At 43.9% G+C, this 19,044-nt stretch overlaps 1 long non-coding RNA gene across 1 annotated transcript in view; it reads right to left on the reverse strand.

Annotated features, from left to right (window-relative positions):
* Nucleotides 1-4,159: 4,159 nt before the first annotated feature.
* Nucleotides 4,160-19,044, reverse strand: part of LOC115086197 — a 49,745-nt gene continuing 34,860 nt past the window's right edge. Inside the window, exon 5 of the long non-coding RNA XR_003855144.1 lies at nucleotides 4,160-5,256. This is a non-coding gene — a long non-coding RNA (uncharacterized LOC115086197). The remainder of the gene's footprint in view (nucleotides 5,257-19,044) is intronic.

The raw sequence follows: 19,044 nt of genomic DNA on the forward strand, positions 1-19,044 counted from the left end.
TGTTCACTAAATCCCCAACTACTTTAATTATTTTTCCCTCTTTCTTGCACTGGTTTTCAAGGACGCAGGTCTACCAGATAAAATTTGCTTTCATAGAAATATAAATGTAAGAAACTACTTACTAATTTATACTATAACAACTTTTTTTTATACTGGAAGCTTTCCACTGAGTTTATTATTATTATTACGTACCATGACCAGCGAGGGTTTCCATAACTCACGAATGATAAAGTCGCATGTTAGTTCCTTTGACGCACAAGGCCTTTAGACTCAAAAGTTAAAAGTGAGAAGAGCTATTAGACAGCCATTATATATTATGCTTGTGCTACGGTTCATTTGCCATATAGTTTAGAAAGATTTTAGATTATCATCTGATGCAGCTGTTCAGTTTTGTTGTGAATTTTTTTGTTTGGGCCACGTTGCCTTTGTGATGTCCTTGTGATGTCGCTGAGCACTGCGAAAGCTAGTTCCTTGAGTCTGGCTTCATAATATTACTCCTGACGGGTTACATGGCCAGTCGAGGAGCTTTATTTGAATTCCAGAGGCATTCTTTGGGTTCTAATAAACAAGGAATTTCACATTTTTTCTCTTAACTTTCACTTGAACCAACCACAGCACATTTTGTCACATAAGCTTTCGGAACACTATGAAGACTCTTTTGCCAGATACAACAGTTTTTCAGAAAGTGCAGAAGGGGCCAATATGATCTTAGAAGCTCATGTACTATGTCTTTTGATTATCCAATAAAATATATATACCACAAATTACAAAGAATTCAGAAAGTGAAAGGAAGTTCTGGTCTTTCTGAGACATTGCTGTATCTGATAAAGGACCCCATGGAGAGGTAAAAAGCACGTTAAACAAAAAACTAATGGTGATTCATTAAAAGGATATATGATGCACCCTATTTTGCGTCTTCCCAGAAAAACTATCTGCATCTCTCTCTCTCTCACTTGCTCACTAGATAGATAGATAGATAGATAGACAGATAGATAGACAGATAGATTGATATGTAGCACTGGTAGCAGTGTGACCTGGTGCTTCAGAAGTTCTTGTTTATTCAGTGGCCTATAGTGTGTTGTAGGTATATGTGTGGGGTAGTCTTATCTAAATTAACATTTGGGTGTGGATATTCTAAATCTTAGCTATTATTAGTAGAACTCCTGGCTATCTTAATTAGAATGCCCCTAGTGTTGGACTGAGAAATCTATATAGATCTGACAGTATATTTTATGAATTGGCACAAGCCAGAAGCAGTCTGACCCTGACTAAAATGCCGGACACATTCATGGCAAGTAGGGGTCTGCAAGAAAAAAAATTATTTTCATTTTTCAGCTCATTTTTGGGAGTTTCTTTCCCACAAATTTTAGTTTGGTGGAATGTTTGATTCATTTCTTTTGTATAAAAAAAAACAAATCAAACGTAAAAAAAAAAAAAAAACCACACACACAAAAATGAAAACATGGACTCCCAAGGCCAGCCAATCCTCCCTCCTACCCACCTGGAAAAATGCCAGGGCCAGAATCCCCCCAGCCCCCACTTACCCGGTCTGATGGGGATCCACTGGCAAGGCCTAGACGCAGACTGAAGCCTAGGCCTTGCATAGGCTAAGAACGCATATGTCACTGCAGTCTCAGACTCAGCCTATGCAAGGAACCATTTAGGTTCCATTTACAAAGAGGCAGGAAGCTATTTGGAATGTTGTAAGCTGATTAAGTCATTGCTGTTTCATGAGGCATTTGATTGTTGGAGTTGATGTTAGAAGTACAGTATGCTGTATGCTTGTACAAATTTGATAGGCTATTTAAGAGGCTATGTTTAAGATTATATTTATCTAGTAGCGGGTTGAGATTTTAATTTATGTCTTTGCATTGACATGCTTAACTGTGTTGGTTTTGCAATGTTTCATTGTCAACTGCCTAGGAACTAGTTGTGATTAGGGGTATATTGAACTTAATAATAAATAAATAACTAGGTAAGGTGTTTGGAGAATGGTCCATGTGTTCTAGACTCCCCCTTTCCTGGATACATAAAGATCTTCTGGATACTATTTTGTCATGCATAGTCACCATAGTCAATGCTTCATTGTTGCATACCAGTTCAAGTTAGTGATTGCTAAACCTTTACTGAAAAAAAACATTGCTGGATGCTTTGATATGTGCTAATTACCACCCAATTTCTATCTTACCAGTAATGGCCAAAATCATCAAGTCTATTGTCACTAGACAAGGTATTTTTTGAATACTGTGGTTACTACTTTTAAACAACGAGAATGTTACTATGATGCAACTCAAACATTGCTCTCTGCTTCAACAGCAAGACATAATAGGGAATTTGATTCAATAGCAATCAACAAGGGCTAGTATTGGAAACTGATAAGCAGGGGAGCAGGGGAATGGGATTCAAACAGCAACCAATAAGGGCCCTGATTTTTATGGTCTGGGAAACATATAAGCATGGGGTAACCTATATAGCACATGCTTACTGGGCAGACTGGATGGACCATTTGGTCCTTTTCTGCTATCATATCTATTTTTCTATTTGGCCCCGAACAGTCCAAGTTTCATACTGGATTCAGTTCAGAGATAGTACTAAGGTCCTTGTTGATAATATGAGGATGATGTTGAACTGAGAGGGCTCAGGCTTCCTGATTCTCCTTAATCTTTCAGCAGCCTTTGACATGATTGATCTTTGTTTTTGAACAGGTTAATTGACTTTTGTATTGGGGGGGGGGGGGGATTCAGCCAATTAGTTTAAGTTGGGTTTTTTTTTTTATCAAATAGCAGAATTTGTGTAGACTCTGACACTTCTAAAGCTTGGTCTTTGCACTGGGAAGTCCATCAGAGATCCCTATTGTCAACAATTCTTTTCAATATCTACCCCTAACCTCTCTCAAGGCCATCATGAGATATTTTGAATTTTAGGTATATATCTGTCCCAGTGATATTCTTAGGAGAAAACTATAGAACTCTTTAATAAGTGTTTTCCTGCAGTCATGAAGTGAATGAAAGACAATAAGCTGAGGCTTACAGTAATAAGATGGAGATTCCATGGGTGAATGGTGATTGTCAAATGTTGTTCCAGTTCTTCCACTACAAAATTAAATGTTCAATCACAGACCAAGATAAAAGGTTTCGGCATCACTTAAGGCTTGGCTCTCATTATGAATAATTGTGAAAAACTGGGGATGTTTGTTCCTAATGAGATTTCTTGTTTTGCACTAAGACCTCCTTTCCCCTGCAATCTTTGAACTGGCAGGCAGGTGGCAGCCTAACTCCGGTTGTACTCTGCAGTTTCTAGCACCTTAAACAGGTTAACCTGCTATATTCCCCAAAGTGAGGATTGGAATGCATACTCCCCCAGTCTCCACAAGAAGGTATAATGTTGCAACATTCAGCAACATTGCTGTTGTTCAGAACCCTATGTCTTTGGCTTTCATTAATTGCATAGTACCAGATCTAGTGAGAACTAGCCCAGAATTCACTACAAGTTCTCAGTTTTGGCTGGAAATGCAGAGGGACCAGTTCTGTGCTAAGGCCCAACTCTACACATCCTTGTGAAGACAGCCTCTCCTGAACCTCTTTTCTACCCACCCCCAGCACTAAGTACAGTGAAACTAGATAGTGTTAACTATATGAATCCTTGTTACTTTACCTGTTGGTTGTTTGCAAATTACATCTTTTTTTCTGTTTGTTGTACTGTTTATTAATAAACATTTTCAATTATTAGCTCTGTCTCTGTGACTGATTGATAATCCTAGCATTTTTATGTATTTGGTCTGTAGGTACATTTCCAGAAACTGTATGACCCTTGGGTTTTATGAGATGTCAGGGACCCTAAAAATTACCAGGGAATACCTGTGGGCAGGGTAGTGTCCCCTAGGCAAGAGGATACCCAGTTGGTGAATGGGATATTGTTAATGTAGAGGCAAATACACAGGTTCAGGCAGGCTTGAAAATTACTTGTCAGGGCCCTTCCAGTGTCCACAGTGTTAACTGGGTGGGTGTTAGGGGTATTGCAAAAGCATTATGTAACAATAATCAAATAGCTGCAGTGACAAAAAAGGACTTTGTACACCCTCATCCGATAAAGTAATTGCTTTCATTTTTTAACTTACCTTTATTCTTTCTTCCTTATGTTGGTTACAAATTTTCATCTAGGTTAAATTTTAAATCTTATTCTTACTTATAGGGCCCATAATGCAATCAGGCATACTATCTGTCAGAAAAATTGTCTTGTTATGTGTTGTGGATGTGGACCCTTGGACCAAGGTGGAGTTGGCACCACCTGCAGGGAAGAGACCCGCAGGTCCCCACTGTCGGCTAGCAGTGCTGGTTGTGACAAAGGTCCAACTGGAGCTTCACCTATACCAGCCCTCATTCCCTTTAGTTGAGCTCTCAAGTGCCAGGGCTGGCAGGTCTTAAGCACGGGTCTTTGCTGATGAGGTGAGGATCCATCGAGTCAATAGAGTTGCAGAACAGGGTCTAGCGCACAGGAAAGGTAAGCAAAGTCAAAATCTGGTAATGGTCAGTGGCGGGCAGAGTTCAATCAGAATCAGATTCCAGGTGGTAGTCAGTGGCAGGTGGAGTACAATCAGAGTCGGAGTCCAGGCAGTGGTCAGTGGCATGTGGAGTGCAATAAGAGTCAGAATCCAGGCCAAGGTCAACACCAAAAATCCATCCAAAGGGCAACGAGGAACAGAGAGAGGATAGAAGTACAAGGAACAGCACAAGCAGGAGCAGAGACACTGAGGGTTGCTCACGAAGAAGACCAGGTACTGAAGGCTGACCATGAAGAAGATAAGAATTCAGGAACACAGACCAGACTGCCAACACAGGAACCAGAAACAGAAATCAGGAACAAAGAAGCATGGTTATGAACACAAAGCCAAGAACAGGAACATGCTGAGGCAATGCACTACATCAAGGAAGTTGACCTATTGCCAAGGCGTTGGAGGGGTGTCCGACGAAGCCTTTTATAATGCAGAGGAGGTGATGTCATCAAGAGGTGCCTCTCCCCAATTCCCGCCGTTGGTCCTTTAAATTCAGCGGGATTGGTGCGCATGCGCCCTAGGGAGGACGGGGTCCAGAGTCGGTGGCATCCTGCTACGTGCACAGAGCAACGTGCGGTCATATCATGGTGCAGCCTGCTGTCACATTTGGTGAAGGAGGCCGGCATCGGGCAGCTCCAGGAGGGTCCAGTGGCAGAGGTAAGTGTGGCAGCCACTGAGGACAACAGTATCCGCCAATATGTAATCTACAGTCAAGTAAAGAAAATGGTTAGTTATTCCGACCTTTAAAAATCTACAGCTGGCATAAACAAGAGTAAGAGCCTTTCAAGCGGTAGCTCTCTTAGAATAGAATTATCTACTGACTTTAAAGAAATAGACAAGTATATAGCATTCCATTACCATTTTTTATTAGAATTTAGCAAATATATCAGATCATTATACAACAGAAATGTTAAGTTGTAAAGGAAACAGAATTTAAAAAATAAGAAAAAGATACAAACAAATCTCATAAATGAAAAATTCTTACAACATTAACCTCAAGTCAAATGGGAAGGAAAATTGAAAACAAGAGTATCAGTTTAATAGCTTTGAATTAAAACTCAGTACCAATTAACCAGAAGGATACAAACAGTTCTAAGAGAAAGATTTATCATCTAGAAATCTTTTCAACTGTATAGGGTCATAGAAAATAAATGTATTTCCCTGATATACAGCCACACATTTACAAAGACATTTTAGAAAAAATGTAGCTCCTAATGCCAAGACACGTGGCTTGGATTCAAGAAAAATCTTTCTCTGCAATTGCCTTTGCCTGCAAAGATCAGGAAAAATGCTTACTTTAGCACCCATAAAAGAGAGAGAGATCTGCACTTGAAAAAAAGTTTCAGAACAAGGTCCCAATCCATCTCAAGGGCAAAGGTAACAACCAAGGTCTATCTGGTTATAATATCTATCTGAGAGGTTTCTAATAAGGCTGATACATCCACATTTTGTGAGGGAGTCAGCAAATCAGCTGTTCCATCAATAAAAGAAGATACACGCTTTAATGATGGAATATAATATACCTTGCACATTGGTGGAATACTTTGAGATGAAATCTTTAAATTCTCTATAAGGTATTTCTTAACCATTTCATATTTATTTATTTATTTATTTTTGGTTTTTATATACCGGTCTTCTTGCATTATATGCAAATCAAATCGGTTTACATTGAACATTTAAACTTGCTTGATAAAGCATTACATATAACAAAGAACATCAAAACATGAAAAACCTGTTGGAACAAAAAATAAAATACAGAGTATGAATTGATCATCTTTAACAGGAAAAAGCAAAAATGGATTAAAAAATTCAAATAAATAACAAATGGAAGTAATGAGAGAAAATAGAGCATGGGAGCACTAAGAGAAATAATGAGAGAGGAAGATGAGAGGGTGAACTGAGTGAAAAAAATTATGAGAGAGGAGGAGGAGGAGATGAGAGGGAGGGGGAATAAAGAACAGAGTGACCAGATAGGTGGTTAAAAAGGAAGGAATTAGAGGGAGGAAAAAGAAAAAGAAAAGAAAAGAAAAAACAAACAAATTGAATTTGCCATGGTAAATCTACAGTAAAAAGTCATGGAAATGCTAGATTAAATAGATAAGTTTTCAGTTTTTTCTTGAAGGATTGATGACAGGGATCCTGTCTAAGGTCTGAAGGAAGTGAATTCCAATGAGGAGGAGCTGCCGTGGAAAAGGCTCTGTTACTTAGTGGAGTTTTGGCTTGAGGGACAAAAAGGGAGCCTTGATAAGCTTTTCTTATTGGTCTTTTTGATTTGTTGGTGCGAAACTGAAAAGTAAGGTCAATTGGGGCTAAGTTGTTTAAGGATTTATGTATGATGGTCATGGCTTTGTAGAGAACTCTGTATTTAATCGGAAGCCAGTGAAGTTTGAAGAGAATGGGTGTGATGTGGTCTCTCTTATTTGCGTTGGTCAGTATCCTGGCTGCTGAGTTCAGTAACAACTGTAGAGGCTTGATGGAGTTGGCTGGAAGACCAAGTAGCAAAGCGTTACCATAGTCCACTTTGAAGAGTATGATTGATTGAAGGACAAGGCGGAAATTGTGTGAATGCAAAAGGGGTTTTAGTCTTTTCAGAACTTGTAATTTAAAAAAGCATTCTTTAATTGTGTTATTTACAAAACTTTTGAGGTTCAGGTGAGTGTCCAAAAGCACGCCTAGATCTCTTACATGGGAAGTGTTTTTGATGTTGTCCAGGATTGTTGTAGGAGGATTAGGATTAGAGGTCATATCTTTTTGTGTGTGATCAATTATAAAGTTCTAGGAATGAAGTTGTTATCCTGTGAGATGAGGAGGTATTCCGTTTTTTGCTTGTTGATGACCAGGTTAAGTTTGGTAAGGAGTGAGCTGATTTCCTGAAAGCAATATTCCCAGAAAATTAAAGTGTTTTGAAGGGATTTCTTTATAGGGATGAGAATTTGTATGTCGTCTGCATATACAAAATGTTTGATTTTCAGTTTAGATAGCAGGAAGCAGATGGGTAGCAGATAAATGTTGAAGAGGGTTGGGGAGAGGGATGAGCCCTGTGGAACTCCCAAATTTGAACTGATTGGCTTAGATTCTTTGTTATTAATTTTTACCTTGAATGATCTGTTGCTGAGAAATGAGCGAAACCAATCTAGGGCAGTGCCTGAAATACCAATGTCTGATAGACGGTCTAGAAGGATTGAATGATTGACCGTATCGAAGGCCGCCGAGAGGTCGAGGAGAATGAGTAGGTGAGGTTGACTTTTTTCTGAACTAAGGAAGACTGAATCCAAGAGAGAGATCAGAAGGGATTCTGTATTACGGGATTTTCGAAAACCATATTGAGATGGAGCCAGGATCTTAAAATCTTCCAAGTAGTCTGTAAGTTGTTTATTAACTACTTTCTCCATGACCTTAGCAATGAAGGGAAGGTTAGCAATAGGGCGAAAATTAGCTGGTACATCTGTTGAAAGATTAGGTTTTTTTAGGAGAGGTTTCAAGATGGCTAGCTTGAGAGAATCTGGAACTTTACCTTGAGTTAATGAACAGTTAATGATTTTTGCGATTGGATTTGAAATGATGTTTGGTATTGACATGAGAAGGTTTGAAGGTATGGTATCTAGGGGATGTGAAGAGGGTTTCAGTTTTTTTAAGATATTCATAATTTCAAGTGATGAGGTGGTTTCGAAAGATTCGAATGATGAAGTGGTCACGAAGGATTCTAACCTGGCGTTATGGTGATAGATTTCTAGCCCTAAGAAAATTCAAAAGTGTAGGTTCTTATATCTATCAAAATTTTCTAACAATTCAATTTTAGAATGCAATTAAATGTTATCTTTAACCAGGATTCTATTGGAAGCACACAAATCAGCTACTTGTGTACAGAGGGTCTCTAACTGGGAAGTGTGGGCAGATAAACAAGTGGCATGAGCCTCTATCTGCAGGAAGACCATGTGAGACTAGAAAATTGGGCATCCAAATGGCAGATGAAATTTAATGTGGATAAGTGCAAGGTGATGCATATAGGGAAAAATAACCCATGCTATAGTTACACAATGTTAGGTTCCATATTAGGTGCTACCACCCAAGAAAGAGATCTAGGCGTCATAGTGGATAACACATTGAAATTGTCGGTTCAGTGTGCTGCGGCAGTCAAAAAAAAAAAGCAAACAGAATGTTAGGAATTATTAGGAAGGGAATGGTTAATAAAACGGAAAATGTCATAATGCCTCTGTATCGCTCCATGGTGAGACTGCACCTTGAATACTGTATACAATTCTGGTCGCAGCATCTCAAAATTGCGATGGAGAAGGTACAGAGAAGGGCGACCAAAATGATAAGGGGAATGGAACAGCTCCCCTATGAAGAAAGACTAAAGAGGTTAGGACTTTTCAACTTGGAGAAGAGAAGGCTGAGGGGGGATATGATAGAGGTGTTTAAAATCATGAGAGGTCTAGAACAGGTAGATGTGATTCGGTTATTTACTCTTTCAGATAAATGAAAGATTAGGGGACACTCCATGAAGTTTGCATGTGGCACATTTAAAACTAATCGGAGAAAGTTCTTCACTCAACGCACAATTCAACTCTGGAATTTGATGTCAGAGGATGTGGTTAGTGCAGTTAGTGTAGCTGTGTTTAAAAAAGGATTGGATAAGTTCTTGGAGGAGAAGTCCATTACCTGCTATTAATTAAGTTGACTTAGAAAATAGCCACTGCTATTAGTAGCAACAGTAACATGGAATAGACTTAGTTTTTGGGTACTTGTCAGGTTCTTATGGCCTGGATTGACCACTGTTCGAAACAGGATGCTGGGCTTGATGAACCCTTGGTCTGACCCAGCATGGCATGTCCTTATGCTCTTAATAAAAGATGAGCTTACAGCCCTGGGCCTTCCTCTGTCCCTCAAAGCACTCATTGCCTTGGCTATTTGTATTGTCCTGAGATTCCAGGAACAGACTTGTAAAAAGAAGAATCTTTCGCAACCCATCTTGGAACTAGAGATGAGATTAGTTTTTCTGGGTCGGGTCGGGTTTCAGTTGGGGTGCTTCGTGGGAAAACTCGTTTTCCCACAGATCATTTTTCAGCAAAAATGAAGCTGGAACACGAACCTGAAACCGGAAAAACAAATAAAAAAAAAATCCGATTCAGAAAAAAAACCACCCCAACCCAAGACATACTAAAAGCCCTGGTGGTCCAGCTGGGTCCCACGAGTGATCTCTCCCTCCGGGCCGTCGGGCTGTTGGGCCTGCTATAAATCAAAATGGCGCCGATGGCCATTTGCCCTTACGATGTCACAGGGGCTACCAGTGCCATTGGTCGGCCCCTGTCACATGGTAGGAGGAATGGGCATCCGGCGCCATCTTGTGCTCCTACCATGTGAAAGGGGCTGACCAATGGCATCGGTAGCCCCTGTGACATAGTAAGGGCAAAGGCTATCAGTGGCATTTTGAATACTGGCAGTCGACGGCGCAAGTGCAGGAGATCACTCCAGGACCCCCACTGGCCCACCAGGGACTTTTGGCAAATCTTGGGGAGGTCAGGAGTCCCGTCCCCCCCCCCAAGACTTGCCAAACGTCCCTAGTGGTCCAGCGGGGGTCCTGGAGTACTGTATTACCACTCCCCCACCGTCTTGATCCCTCCCCAAGACTTACTAAAAGTCCTGGTGTTCCTGCGGGGTCCCACGAACAATCTCTCCCTCTGGGCCGTCGGGCTTTCGGGCCTGCTATGAATCAAAATTGGGCCGATGGCCCTTTGCCCTTATGATGTCACAGGAGCTACTGGTGCCATTGGTCGGCCCCTGTCACATGGTAGGAGCAATGGACAGCTGGCACCATCTTGTGCTCCTACCATGTGACAGGGGCTGACCAATGGCACCGGTAGCTCCTTTGACATAGTAAGGGCAAAGGCTATCAGCGCCATTTTGAATACTGGCAGCCAACGGCCCGAGTGCAGGAGATCACTCCAGGGAACCACTGAAGGTGGCTACCATCGAAGAACATATGCAATTGGGTAATACCAACTTTTGTTTGATGAGAGACAAAGGTAAAGATCGCAAAATCTTTGTCTCTACTGTGCCGCACAAGATCTTTTTTTTGTCAGTGCCCTCTGAGACCAGAAATCTCTATAAAGAGACATTCATTGGGAAGGCAGCCTTGCACCATCCAGCTTCCTCTCTGATACTAATGGTTCCAGTGTGTCTTACCTATGGAAAACCTTCAGTTCTGACCGAAGCTGAGGGCAACTTTTATTCGAGAATCACTGCTACACCAATGTGGTTGCCCTACTACCAGCTTTATCATCTCCTGTGTCATTTCATCTGTCTCTGGAGAACCCCTACCTGGTCATGTGACTACAGCTTCCTCGCCCATCATGATGCAGATTCGATCTCACCAAGTTAACATTCAGTTCTATGTACTGACTAAAGCATCCAGTCATCTTGAACTTGGACTACTCTGGCTGAGTCATCATTGACCATCTATTGACTGGAATTCCTTTCAAATTGACCAATGGGGGTCCATCTTGCTGAAAACATTATATCATTTCATCTTTGTCTCTTGCCTCTTCACTTCATAGCACCTCGTCTGAAGTGCCTGCTTTGCCACTTCAATGTACATCCTGTTCCTACATGAATTCTGAACTGTGTTGTCCTCCTGCTAAAGAACTTTTGCCTGTCGATCAGGACCAGTCTCAGTCCTTGTCCAAGCTTTAACCTCTTCTTCAGTTAAGTCTTCTGCTTTGAATGGTTTTTCAGTCCAATCTTGAAACCAAAGAATCTCTGGCTCCTGGGTCTGGACCCCCGAGCCCCCAGTTGGTAAAATAGTACCTTCATCTCTTCAGAAGCCAAAGAAAAGAGGCTTGAGGAAGGAGCTCAAGGAGGGAGTACTGTTAAAATCCAGCCGCCTTTCCAGACTCTTCAGTGGCAGACATTCACTATGTGGCAGGGAGCAACCATTGTACGCTCGGATGCATGTGATACTAGGAACCAGCGAAGAGATACTTAGGGTGTGCATGCACATTAGTGTGCACGATTCGTTGCACATTGGTGGGAGAGTCAAGTACCCATCTCGATGATGATGTCACACACTCAGGACTACTTAGCCTGCCTGGACTTGGATTTATTGCCTCAGCAAGAAGGTCTCATGGCTCCTGTGCTTCCTGGTTTGAGTCATCTGTCTTGCTCAAGAATTCCAGCCTGGTTCTTGACTTCAGCTCCAGCCTGGTTCTATCTTCTCAGCTTTCAGTTTTGCTTCAGTCTTTGTTTGTGGCTCCGCTGCAGTTTTCAGCTCTGCTTCAGCCTTGTTTCAAGCCAAAGTTCTTGTATCAAGCCATAATTCTTGTCTCAAGCCATCAGTCTAGTCTCAAGTTGTCAGTCTTGTCCTTGCCTAGCTTTAGCTGCATTATGGTCTTTGCATAGATGTTGGGACTCAATCATTGTCTGGCCCATGCCAAGACTCATTCACCCGCCACTGGCATGGGTCTCAGGACTCTACCTACAAGGCTGCATCATGGCAAGTGGGGTTCATGCATACGCAGTTCCTTACAAGCTACAAGCATGCTGAATTTTGCAGGGCTCACAGCGCTGATATCAGAGAAAGGGTGAGATCGTCCTCCTCCTGTACAAGTGGCCCAGGACAGCATGAAACTGCTCCTCTCACCAGGTCCCTCCTCCATCACCATTTTAAAACTTGATTTTTCAGCAAGATATCCAATTATTTATGTTACTGGTTAGCTAAATTGAAATGTGCTCTGAAAAAAATGTTATTGTGTGGTTAGGATTGTATCAAGGTTAATAAGTGATTAGGGAGCAGTTTGTCCATAGTGATAACTAAGGAGAATTTCCTGGAGGAGGCTACTTAAGATAGGAAATCAGTTTTATTATATATTAGATTGTCTCTATTTATGTATGACAATATGCAAGGGTTTGTACAGTGACAGATGTTGGATTTAACGATGCCCTTGTAGAAATATAGCCATGAAGCAATCTTCTCCCCAATGTAGTTTGAAGACCAAGGTACAAAACTCTGGTGGATCCAGAGTAAAACAATGGCCAGGGAAGAGGTTCATCCAGGTTCATTGAAGACCTACTTGAATTGATTATGGAAATCCTGCAAAATATGGAGCAGGGGGTCCTTCCTGCCCCCACTTACTTTTCATGGCTGGCTGCCCCAGTCTTTCTCCAACGAGGCGAACAACATTGCTCAGCCACGTGGCAGAATACCGCCTACAGGACATAACCAACAGCACACACCATGCCTCTCCCTAAGCATGCAAATGTACCAACTCATGATTTAAAGGGACCACGACAGGAAAGTCTCTGAGACCCCTAGAGATGATGTCAGCTAAACAGCCCTATATAAGGGCAGCTCCACGAATACAACTCACCTCAGCAACAAATCCATCTACTGCCTACTTTCCTTAGTTCTCATCCAGCCACATCTGGTTTGTCTTCTGTCATCATCCTCATCTGTTACGAATGGGCTCCAGTCAGGAGTCGTGAACACCACCCAGAAGGGTGGCTCCAGGTGGAGAGAGACGGGAATGGCTAGAAACAGTGTCTGGGTGTTACGAATGGGCTCCGGTCAGGAGTCGTGAACACCACCCAGAAGGGTGGCTCCAGGTGGAGAGAGACGGGAATGGCTAGAAACAGTGTCTGGGTCCAGGCTGGGTCAGGGCAGGCGGCAAGTAGCAGTGTCTGGGTCCAGGCTGGGTCAGGGCAGGCGGCAAGTAGCAGTGTCTGGGTCCAGGCTGGGTCAGGGCAGGCGGCAAGTAGCAGTGTCTGGGTCCAGGCTGGGTCAGGGCAGGCGGCAAGTAGCCGTGTCTGGGTCCAGGCTGGGTCAGGGCAGGCGGCAAGTAGCAGTGTCTGGGTCCAGGCTGGGTCAGGGCAGGCGACAGATAGCAGTGTTTGGGTTCAGGCTGGGTCAGGGCAGGCAGCAGAGCAAGGCAGGTCAGAAGGCCCGTAGGCCACACGCACACAGAAGGCCCGTAGGCCACACGCAGCAAGCAGGGCAAGGCAGGTCAGAAGGCCCGTAGGCCACACGCACACAGAAGGCCCGTAGACCACACACAGTAAGCAGGGCAAGGCAGGTCAGAAGGCCCGTAGGCCACACACACACAGAAGGCCCGTAGGCCACACACAGCAAGCAGGGCAAGGCAGGTCAGAAGGCCCGTAGGCCACACACACACAGAAGGCCCGTAGGCCACACACAGCAAGCAGGGCAAGGCAGGTCAGAAGGCCCGTAGGCCACACACACACAGAAGGCCCGTAGGCCACACACAGCAAGCAGGGCAAGGCAGGTCAGAAGGCCCGTAGGCCACACACACACAGAAGGCCCGTAGGCCACACACAGCAAGCAGGGCAAGGTAGAAGGCCCAAGGCCGTGCAAGGCAAGGCAAGGAATAAGGCCCGAAGGCCGCGCAAGGCAAGGCAAAGCAAGACAAGGAAGAAGGTCCGAAGGCCGCGCAAGGCAAGGCAAGGCAAGGAATAAGGCCCGAAGGCCGCGCAAGGCAAGGCAAGGAAGAAGGCCCGAAGGCCGCGCAAGGCAAGGCAAGGAATAAGGCCCAAAGGCCACGCAAGGCAAGGTCCAGGGACCAAACGCACAGCAAGCAAGGAAGGAAGGCTAGAGCAGAGAGCCCAGGCGAGCTCGATGCCGAAGCACCGAGGGAACTGTCAGGCAGGGTTATAAGGGAAAGCCCAGAACATAGAGTGGACAGGGGAGATGGACTGGGCCTGTCAGGAGAGCCAGCACTAGAGGGACCCCTGGTGGTGAGGCGGTTGCACAGCAGCCATAGCCGTAACACATCTGCTCTTTCTACATTGTCCGCCTGTTCATGTCCTCGCCTTCCCACCCTGCCTATCTTTCCCTCTATTCTTATTCGGATGAATACCTGGTTTAACCTCAGCTTGGACCTTGGATACACTTGACAACTGACGGCCTCTGACCATTGTCTGACCCTGGATATGCTTGACCACTGCCTGCCTCTGATCATTGCCTGACCCCAGATACACTTAGCCACTGCCTGCCTTGGACCATTGCCTGGACCCAGGTATCCTCTGACTGCTACCTGCCCTCAACCCAGCTTACCAAGGACTTCTCCTGCCATAAGCAGAGACCCTGCTGGCCCCGGCACCAAAAGGCTCAACACAAGGAGAATGAGCGCTGGTATAGGTAAAGATCCTGATGGGTCTCTACCTCACCTGGGTCCACCTGCCAACAGTGGGAACCTACAAACTCCTACCTGCAGGTAGAACCAATCCTTCCTCAGCCCAAGGATCCATAGATACAACACTCCCTCTCCCATATTGGAGAAGCACAAGCTAATGCTGTACCCCCAAGAGTGAGAGGATGTTGAGGATCTTGGAGCAATCTGTCAGGAGCAAACTGGACTGTAGTACAAATGCATTCTGCACTGGTTCACGAAGCCGTGGCACTCCTTAGAATTGCCCATGTAGTGGGGTGGTACCAGAAGCTGGGGTATCAGTCTAGATACCATGGCAATATCATGCTGGTGAGTCAAAACATACATTAGTATTGCCAGCTTTTCCAAGGCCATGGTGACCTGGTTCACCATGGACTGTTTTTCCTGACTCATTGGGTCAGGTAGGAAATGGCCTGGAATGAAAATGTCTGCATGCCAATGCCAGAAGTCTAAGAAGTAAGATGGGACTTTGTGAGACTGCAAGACTGGGCAACCAAATGGCAGATGAAATTTAATGTGAGCAAGTGCTAGGTAATGCACATAGGAATGTTGCGCTCGTCGGTCGCAGACGGGTGCGACTTCTCATGCTCACCTCTTTTTTCCCCAACCCCCCCCCCCCCCCCCCCCCGGCACCTTGCACATGGCCAGCCCACGCCAAGCCACACTGCCTTTCCCCATTTCCTACCCCATCCCACCCCACCTTCCCTTGCCTTCCCCTACCTCCCCCGCTCTTTCCCCCTACAGTTTTATTTCTTTTCCTTCTGTTTTAAAACTTACTTCAGCCCTGGGGCTGAAGTAAGTTGCACGCGCCGGCCAACTGCCGGCGTGCGATCCCCGGCACAGCAGCAAATTGCTGCTGGGTTGGAGGCCTCTGACCCCGCTCTACCCCCGGACCACCCCTTTAGTAAAGCCCCGGGACTTAGACGCGTCCCGGGGCTTTACACGCATCGCCGGGCCTTTTGAAAATAGGCCCGGCGAACGTAGACCAGAGTTGGGACCTGAAGATCCACTCTATATACCTCAGTGTCTGCCTCAGCTCCTCCAGGTCTGCCACTGTAGTCTCCATAGATTATACGTCTCTAAGAGTCAGGAGCTCTTTGTACCAGATGCACTTATTCAGCTTCTCACCAACAGGTGGATAATCATACATGTGGCACTCAGTGCAAAAAACTGTAGTGCCCCCATATCTCTGCTGGGCTTCTGTCTGCATCTTAATTTTTTGAGTTGATAAAATCTTAAAGGCTGATTAAGGAGTAGGTATGTCTCAGTGTGAGGGTTGTTAAATGTGATCAGGGTTTTTTAATTTATTTATTAGATGTCTTTAAATCTGGGGCATAACTTTGAAATAGTCATACAGGTGCATATATATGGCACAAATGATATAAAATGGGCTGTAAGCGCCTACATGTGTATGCAATTTTATATGGAAGTGTGCATGTGTACACAAATGCCAGCTCTGCTGCATAAGTGGGGGGGGGGGGGGGATTTTATTAGATACACACGCCGATGCAATTACTGGTTTCCCCAGTCCATTCCCAGTTTGCCCACGTAAAGGATAGGACTTCCTAACACCCCCCCCCCCCCCACCACCCCCCAGTTAATGCCTCCCTTTTACTCAGTTAGACCCAAACTTATATCCCTGCTAACTAGCATCATTTTATTTTGTTTCATTACTTACTCGCCATCCATTGCAGAAGAAAAAATATGTGGCAGGGGACCCCAGCAAATTCTTGTGTACATAAATACTTAAGCACACATTTTATGTTACATATCTGGAGCAGGTGAAACCTACCCAGCCCCTCCCCCCAAAGTAAAGATGCGGCCTAAACATCCAGCTGAAAGACACACTCCAAGGCCTTCTAAATGGTATTATTAAATAAATCAGCATCCACCTCAGAAAGGTTTACCCCATCCTTTCCATAGAGGCCAGGACAAACATCCCAGGACCAGGCATTCATAACATGAAAGCCACTGTGTGCACTCAGCCAAGCACCAACCTGCCTATTCCATTTAGGCCTACTGTGACCCCAAATCTTAGAACTCATTCAAACGGGCCTTGGAATAATATCCGACCAACACAAAATCATACCAGGCAACCAAGACATCAAAACAGAAAAGTTCTTTCGAACTGCATCCAAAAGGCGACAACAAGACCAATCATCTGAAGCATTGCCCTGAAGATGGATCAGCATTACAGCTGGAGCAGTCCACTTAGATAATAAGGACCAAATGAACGAGAGCAACTGGTCCCAATGCATCCCACGACACCCAAGCCATCTCACTCGCACACCATGCCAAGCCAGACCAAGATGGGGGTCATAAGGTCGCTTTGCAGCCCAACAATGAGCCCAAACCACATACAAGTGGCCAACAAGCCAAACACTTTGTTCACATTGATGTGGACCTGGAAAACAAAATTAACGCAGCAAACAAACCAAAGTAAAGAACACACATCCAAATTTTACAATGTATCCTTGCGCACATAAGCTGCAAATGCCCTAGACGTCCAGTGGCCAATACAACGAATCACCCCACCGGACAGACCTGAATCCGTTGCTGAGGTGGCCACCCCATATGAAAAGAATGAGTCCTGTACTTCCCACTCCCTAAACCAAGAATCCCCAATATCTTCTACAAAACTGTAACAAACTGGTATCTAGTGAGAGGGACGCAATCAGTATGCACCAAAAAGGGAGTATCCCGGATGGACGTATATACAAGTATAATCACACATTAAACTTCAATAAGACAGAAATAATCATACTGAACAGAAAGAATAATACTCCTCAACTACCACCTCTAAACTTAATGAACCAAAAAGCTGCAATCTCACCTTGCCTGCAACCTAGGAGTCATAATTGACAATGAACTATTTTTCAAGAACATCACTTCTAAAATCAAAGACGGATATCACAAACTCCTAAACCTACGCTGTCTAAAACCTTTCCTATCTCCCAACGACTTCAAATCAGTCCTTCAACTACTCATCTTCTCCAACCTAGACTACTGCAACTCCCTGCTATTCAACTTACCTCTCACCACCATCCGACCACTCCAAATCCTCCAAAGTACAGCCGCCAGAATACTCACTGGAACTAAAATACACGATCACATTACTCCTACACTTATTTCACTACAATGGCTCCCAATAAAATTCAGGATAGAATACAGAATACTATCCATATTACACAAAATAATATACAAAAAACAAACAAACTGGCTAAGTACATCTATAAAACTACACTCCCCAAACAGAAACCTCCGCTCAGCTAACAAAGGTCTATTAAAGAATCCACTTACATGCTCCAAACATCTTACCTCAACTCGGAAAAGAGCCATATCCCTAGGAAGTCCCAAACTCTGGAACACCCTCCCAACCAAACTTAGAACACAGCAAAATTTAAAAACCTTCAAAAAAGAACTAAAAACCTGGATGTTTTCCAAAGCCTACCAAAACACTCATTGATTCTCAGACATTACCTCACTCCTACTGGCCCTATGCAAACCATGTGGAACCAATACAAGCTCGTAATACAAACATAACTGAAACCGCATAGTTTGAAATACGATCTATGTTTATAAAGCCTACAATATTTATGTTGACAGATGAATCTTTAGAAACTATGTTAAACATCGAAACTTTGTAAACCGTTGTGATGGCGAAACAGAACGACGGTATATAAAACTCGATAAATAAATAAATAAATAAAGAAATTAGAGACCAGTCAAGTCAGCAACTTTGGAACTGTAGACAAAACAAGCCAGGATCCCCTTCCCTGTCTGAGCCATCTTAGAGCGGTGTATTTTCAGATGTACCTTGTCACCCTCTAAATGAACATTCGCAGCCGTAATCCAGAATGATCACTACATTTCCCAGCCTGATCCACCAACTCCCCAACTTGAAAGACCCCAAAAAAGGCCAGTACAAAAGCAGTTCAAAATAAACAAGCTTCGAAATGAGAAAAGGAAGATAATCCCATATCCGCAACAATATAGAATGCATGATGGGCAGCATACCATCAACAGACGGAGGCAAATCCTGCAACCATCCAGCCAACAAACACTTGACTAAGCAACTGTTGGCTGGATTACCCCAACCATGTGCCTTAATAAAGAAAGACAAACCTGAAATATGAGCAGCCACTGAAGACCTCGACAAACCTTGTGCCTTAGAGGAAGTAATATAATCGGATAGCAACTCTTCATAAACAGGACCCCAAGACCAACTATGGATGAAAAAAAATCGCAGCACTTTAGAATACCCACTGATGTAAGAAGTCCACGTCAATGCTGCCACCAATGCCCTCAACA

This window comes from Rhinatrema bivittatum, chromosome 2 (assembly GCF_901001135.1).
Source record: "Rhinatrema bivittatum chromosome 2, aRhiBiv1.1, whole genome shotgun sequence".
Classification (NCBI taxonomy): Eukaryota; Metazoa; Chordata; class Amphibia; order Gymnophiona; family Rhinatrematidae; genus Rhinatrema; species Rhinatrema bivittatum.